General features: G+C 30.7%; 2 long non-coding RNA genes and 1 other non-coding gene across 8 annotated transcripts; 2 read left to right on the forward strand and 1 right to left on the reverse strand.

Annotated features, from left to right (window-relative positions):
- The first annotated feature begins 287 nt into the window (after positions 1-287).
- Positions 288-2,786, forward strand: LOC145109447 (uncharacterized). 5 transcript variants are annotated; one of them, XR_013709015.1, is made up of 3 exons: positions 288-2,020; positions 2,199-2,295; positions 2,414-2,786. It is a non-coding gene; the product is annotated as an uncharacterized LOC145109447 (long non-coding RNA). The 5 variants fall into 5 exon arrangements; XR_013709017.1 differs by having other exon boundaries at positions 288-1,195; positions 1,580-2,020; positions 2,199-2,786; XR_013709014.1 differs by having other exon boundaries at positions 288-1,002; positions 1,082-2,020; positions 2,199-2,786.
- A 667-nt stretch (positions 2,787-3,453) lies between these two features.
- Positions 3,454-4,741, reverse strand: LOC145109448 (uncharacterized). 2 transcript variants are annotated; one of them, XR_013709019.1, is made up of 2 exons: positions 4,528-4,741; positions 3,454-3,735 (listed from the first exon to the last, which is right to left on the reverse strand). It is a non-coding gene; the product is annotated as an uncharacterized LOC145109448 (long non-coding RNA). The 2 variants fall into 2 exon arrangements; XR_013709018.1 differs by having other exon boundaries at positions 3,454-4,318.
- Positions 4,742-5,743: 1,002 nt separating this feature from the next.
- On the forward strand, positions 5,744-5,825 carry LOC145110535 (small nucleolar RNA U54). Its single transcript, XR_013709912.1, has one exon. It is a non-coding gene; the product is annotated as a small nucleolar RNA U54 (small nucleolar RNA).
- The last annotated feature ends 789 nt before the right edge of the window (positions 5,826-6,614 follow it).

The raw sequence follows: 6,614 nt of genomic DNA on the forward strand, positions 1-6,614 counted from the left end.
ACGGTAAATTAAAATTTGTAGTTATGGGTTTTTTTCTTATTATGTTCACTACCTTCTATAACCACAAGAATTATTTATATATATACTAATTTAGAACTACATGATGAACAGTACATTGCTCCCATTGGCTGATTTTTTTTTTCTGTTTATTTTTTTTCTTTGTTTATTTATCTATTTTTAATCTCTATAATGGATTACATGTGTCACAGCTACGTCTAATGTTACTGCCTACTCAGCTTCTTATTCTTCCACGTTTCTTTCTCAGTTCCTCACCGCCTTCCCTTTTATCTCTTTCTTTCTCTTTCATTCTGGATGGTTCCCACCGGTATAATAGTCCCCGGTTTTTGCCCCGTTTTGGAGCTTGCCATTTCTTTCTCCCATCTGGATAATCACCGCCTCACCTATCAGTCCTCGCATTCTGTATGTCCCCGGGCGGATGGATTTGTAAGGTGCGACGAAGTGATCGACAAAGAAGTGAATCAAGTTCACTCTGCGGTAGTCGTTCCTCCACCTTTTATTTGCTTCTCTCACCCCGCCTAATGCTTCTTCTTCTCAATCGGTTAACAGGAAAACCATCGCTACCAAAGAAAGCCCTAAACTCATCGACAGTGGAAGGAATGGCGATGTCTTACTGTTTCTCATTTTATTTTCCCGTCAGGAGAGATTGGAGGAAGAACGGTGGATCCAAATTGACGTCGGTTGCCGATTCCTTTTGTAGAGAACACCCAATTTTTCTCATTTTCTTCATTTCTTTTCCTCTCTCAAATCAAACCGACGAATTGCGACGCCGATTGAGCAAACAGCTCATTCTCATAAACCTTAGCAGCAACGCATCTACGGTTCGATCTATCTCTATCACTTTGATTCAAGTCCAAGACCTCTTTCACGTTTCAGCTTTGAGGTTTCATCTATGTTTCCGTGAATTAAACCCAAAACCTTTTTACAGAATCTTTATTCTGTTTCAGATTGAGGAAGAATAAGAAAAAATCTGATTTCTTGGAAGTAAAGACGAATACCATTTATAGAATTTTTCTCATTATATGCTTTTCTATTGTTTTTTTTTCTCACTCTTTCATTTTAGGTCTTTTTGAAGAAATTTATTTGGGTTTAATGGATCTGGTGGAATAGTCATATACTCATATGTATAGATATTCTTGAATGAGCTTGACGAAAGCTTACTTTCTTATAGCCTCAAGTAAGTTGAAGTTTTCTTTTATCAGCTCATGTTTACTCATAGCTAACTGCATTTTCTATGGTCCAGTATTATGTTGACCAGTGATTGGACTTGAATTTATGTCTTAAATTTGAAACACTCTAATTGAAGGATTGTTGAGAATCAAAAGGTTTTCATATGACTGTGGAGCACTAATAGAATAGAAACGAATCTTAATGTTTTTATTAAAACTGTGATTCTGTCAATTAGGCTTTATTTTTTGAAACAAGATTAGTGTTTCTGTTATGATTTGCTACTTCTGTATTAGACATTTAACAGGTAATACATTTATGTCATGCAAGCTTCTTTATTGTTGTTATTTTTTTCTCCATTGAAAATGATTTCTCTTTCTAATTTTTTTTCCAGGTGTGTTCATTAAATAACAACATATCGTTAGTCTCAGATGATTACTTACATGTATTGTAAGTTGCAACCTAATGTTGAAACCTTGAGCCTTTGGTACCTATTCACTGGGCAGCAGTAAAAAAAACATCTTTTATAGCATTCTATTTTTTAGAAATTAGGTTCAGTTGCATAAAATTTATATAGGTTGATGATTGTTATTACTTTGATGTGGGTTTTGTCAATAAAAGCCATGCTTCTTCTGTTGGAACTTTAAGTCATGTTTGTAGGTTCCTGCTGTACTTATGCTATGTTGAACATGCTTTAGTTGTTTTAACGAATTTTTCTACTTTCGTTTTTATTGTTTTCTAATTTTGTTTTGAGCAGAGTGGGTTCCACATGTATCCTGCATTGGCTACGTCACTAAGAAAGATAAACTGTCAAATTTTGGCAGTCCCGACAGTAGTAAGCTCTCTGTTTTCAAAATCTATATTTATAATTATGTTTTAATCTTATTGTTTTTTAGAATAAAAACTGATTAAACCGCTTTTTTAGTGTTGTAAATTTGTGGATTATTCGATGTTATTAAGCTGAATGGCTAAATTTTGAGTATTTGATTCTAAGCTGGTAGTTTATGTGCCAGTCTTTGCCCTTTGGCTTGGGAAATCAAATGGACAAATTTGCCCCTGTATTTTGGTTTTTAGTTTTTTTCCACAGACTACAAATCAAAATCTTTTGAGGTAAATTCTAAGTTTTGTTTTTTAGTGATTATTTCTTACTTTTCCAATAAGAGGGAATTTGATCAATGGGTTTTCCTATATTATTTTTCTAATGGATTTGTATGTTGTTGAATCGCAGATACATATAAAAAGAGATTCAATGGATTTTTCATAAGAAGATTGGGTAAAGCCTTTACAACAAACGTAACAGGATGATGATATCCGGGGAGTTTCATTGGATTATTGTTTGTATTAACTTTATAATTCCGTCCAATTTTATCATTCTAATTAACTTTTACAAGATTCATGTGTTATAAATTTTTAGGAATGGTCTTTATACATGTTTTACTTCTTACATTTGCAGCAACAAAACAATGGCTTTTTGTGATCCAGGGATTACAAGATGCCTGATAATGATGTTGAGTAACTCCATTCCATTCGTTTCAATTCCATTCCATTCTTTACTTTCCTTTTGTGAAACCAATTGACATTCATTTTTGTACCTTCTACAATTACCAAACATTTAACATTACTTTTTCCTATAGGAACATAGGAAAAATTAGAGCCACTATATGTAAATCATTGTATAGTTTGTTGCTATTTCCTGTTTTTTAATAAGAGGCTAAAAAATACCTTCCAACACCCGCAACGCCGGAGTTTGAAATAAATTATTTGAACCATCCGAAAAGCTAGACCATTTTATCCCATAAACTTATTTTCTTTTCAAACAATTCTTTCATTTATATATATGACCTCTGACTCACCCACTTTGAGGCCCCATTTATGTTACACTAATCTACATTTTTATAATATATCATACTAAACAACTGATAAAATCCGAATTAGTGTCCTCGCATATGCATTTGAATAGTTAATTTGATGAAAATGCATACATAAATTATTATAGGATCAAATTGTAAATGGCATATAGTCATTTTATTTTAAAACAAATAAAAAAATCAATTTAAATTATATAAATGGATACAACTTTTTTGTTTTAACATTAGCAAGCAAAAAAAAAAAAGATTAAAGTAACAAATCCTGATTTGTATACCTATAATTAAGTTAATTAAAAACGTTGAGGGACATTTTAGTTTTCAAAACTCATGGTCAATTTTATCCATCTTTTATCAAAAACTGCAACAACTTTTATCCCATTCAATAATACCAATGTCAACATTCCAGAAATATCATTTTTCTATTTTATTCTTAATTTTTCGGATTTGTTACCCACATCACATAAACACCATTTTTTAACCAATCAGTGGTAGAAAATAGTAGTGATATACATACATAACTTTGTTTAACCAATCCATTACTTTAAGAAAAAAAATCAAATTGATCAACACGGTTTTGAACACAGTTTTAAAGTTCATTTTGAATCCAAGAATTAGAGGTTAAGTGAAACGAACTTGAGAAACAAAAAACATTTGATGTTGGGCGGTTTGAAGTCGCAAATTCCTGGAAATAGACAAAATGGTTTAAATAGTAAATAATTACCTGATGTGTGTGTGTGTGTTTGTGATATAAGAAAAATGGAAGTGTATGGGTTCAGTTTAGGGGCTATTTGGTCATTCCCACTTTGGGTATGTGTGTGTACGATGTAAGGGTAAACTAATAATATGTCACTACAAAATTAATTCTTAGAAACTAACAAAAACATCAAACTATTATGTTGAATACTCAAAACAAATACTATTGGAACAAAATATTTACAGTGAACGAAAAAAAGAACCATTGATTGCCTTGAAATCATGATCAAGAGTGATGATAATGTCTTCAAATAGTCATAGGTTCTAAAATCATTGCACGTTATACAAAGAAAAACAAAAATCAATCCATGGTCAAAATGATCATCAACAAACTCAAAGAAAAGGTTCAAAATAATGATAGAACTGTTGCTTACCTTCAAATCGGAATTGAGAGTGAAAATTAGGGCATGAAATCAACACAATTCTAAAATCATGGCAACTTCTACAATGCAAAACAATTCAAGAAATACCACTTCGAGAAACAGAAGCCACTTTCACCCTCATTTTAAAATCTAAAAACCATTCAAATCAATAAAAACCCTAGATAAAAGGCGTATGTAATAATGGATGTGTATATGTAATCGCATAAAAGATGAGAGTGAGGAAAGATTCAGAAAGATTTCAGTCAAATATCTTGCAATCATCAAGTTGTTATCGTATATATTATCATTGTTTCATTCTATTATTGTGATATAAATACCGAGGAATTAAGATTTCTAACCTTCTTTAGATGTTACAGTTGACGATGATGATTAAGTAGGAGATACGACTTCAAAATAATACAAAGTAATCCTGATACTCACAGGAAAAATGCACAATGTTGGAAATGGTTAGAGTATATGAGAAATCGTTTCTTTGACTTTCTATGATTGATACAATATTAGAAATCGTATAAAGAACATAACTATAAGAAACCGACATTGACGCCTTTGGAATGCTTTTATGAATGACTGAATTTATGGATTTACAATAGAAAGGAAGTAATTTCCGAGTTGTCATTATTTATAGCATTTATTTTGATTTATGTGAAGATTGATTTTGCATTTATTATGATATTCTGTCAATTATCGAAAGGAATCAATAACTTATTATGAAAAAAATAAGAAAATTACATGTGGAAAAATAAAAATTACATGTGAAACAATACGAGTTTTGTGTTGCTAACTAGCATAATAAGTCTTCCTGATAATCTAATAATTACTAATAATCTAATAATTGTAATATGCTATCTAATTGAATAATTATTTACTTATTTAGGTAATTACAATCACACAGCTTATAAAGTGGGCTCTTTTGGAAATATTGGTTAGCAAGGTTACGGATCAGCCCACAGTTATAAACGTCCAACGGGCTTTGCAAGTTCTACAATCTTTTATCATCAGCCTACAAACATGGAGGCCATCGCCGTTCAATTTAGGGTTTCTTACTTTCTACATATATTTATATGTTCGAAAATCAGTCTCTCATTTCATTCACACCCGGCACCCCTCATCCAAATAAATCATGTTTGTTAGAAATATTGAAATTTATGTTCCTGAAATATAGTTTCTTGCTGTTTTTGTTATTTCGATTGTTTTTCTTTACTTATTTTGGAAAATCGTTTTTGTTTTTGTTTTTTTGTTTTTTTTTTTTTTTTTATAATCTTTCCCTGTTAATCTCTTCATAGATCAACTGTTCATACGTTTCATAGTATCTGTTTCTGTTTTGGTTTTTAAAGAACTATTCGGTGTTATTGGAGGAGATATGATGTTGAATCATTTGGTCCGTGTTTCAGAATTAATCGTGACCGATAAACCTTTACCAATCTCTGATCTCCACTAGCTCTGCATTTTAATGGCAAATCTGTGTTTTTCTTTTCTTTTTTTCTGAATTTTACCTTTTTCTAAAACTTAGATTTAAGTTTCTTACTTTTTTAAGTGAATCTTGTGGTTCTTAACAGCTCTATGATCGAATGCCAGTTTAGGCAATATACGCTATTCCGATTGTTACATGACTGGAAAATAAACGTTTATGAGAGCTCATTCAACAACAATTACTATTAGTTAGTTTTAGTCTAGTTAATATTAGTTTGTGTAATTTTTATTTATTTATTTATGCACTTTAATGAATATGTCAATTTATTGATTTAGATAATTATTTTTATAGGTCTAGACATTTGTCCATGATTTGTATAACTTTAATTTCGTATCACTGTAATACGTATTTGTAAAATTAAAAATTGTTTAAATTGTTTTAAAATAAATTATAAATTTTCAAAAATATCCATAATGGTTGTATGTAGGGCTTAAAACGAACAGGGGTTTGTTCATGTTTGTTCATTTCAGTTAGCCGAACAAATGAACGAACATGAACGGATAAACGAACGAGTTTTTTTATTCATGTTTATTTGTTTAACAAATTACATTGTTTATGTTCGTTCGTTTATGTTCATGAACAAGTTAAACGAACATAAACAAACGAACATAAACGAACAAAGATAAAAAAAACATAATTGAACATATATGAACATATAATATAGTAATGTAATCAAACACGATTAAACATATATGAATATAAAATGAACTTATATGAACAAACATAAACGAACTTAAATGAACAACATAAACGAACGTTTACGAACATAATTGAACGAACAAAATCATTGTTCATGTTCGTTCGTTTAACTAAACGAACGATTAATTTATGTTCGTGTTCGTTCATTTATTAAATAAACGAACATAAACGAACTTCCCGCCAAACGGTTCATTAACTGTTCGATGAACGTTCAGTTCGTTTACGGCCCTAGTTGTATGATTTTTAGAAATGTGA

The sequence above is a fragment of the Lactuca virosa genome, chromosome 4, assembly GCF_052849685.1.
Source record: "Lactuca virosa cultivar CGN04683 chromosome 4, Lactuca_virosa_CGN04683_v6, whole genome shotgun sequence".
Lineage (NCBI taxonomy): Eukaryota > Viridiplantae > Streptophyta > Magnoliopsida > Asterales > Asteraceae > Lactuca > Lactuca virosa.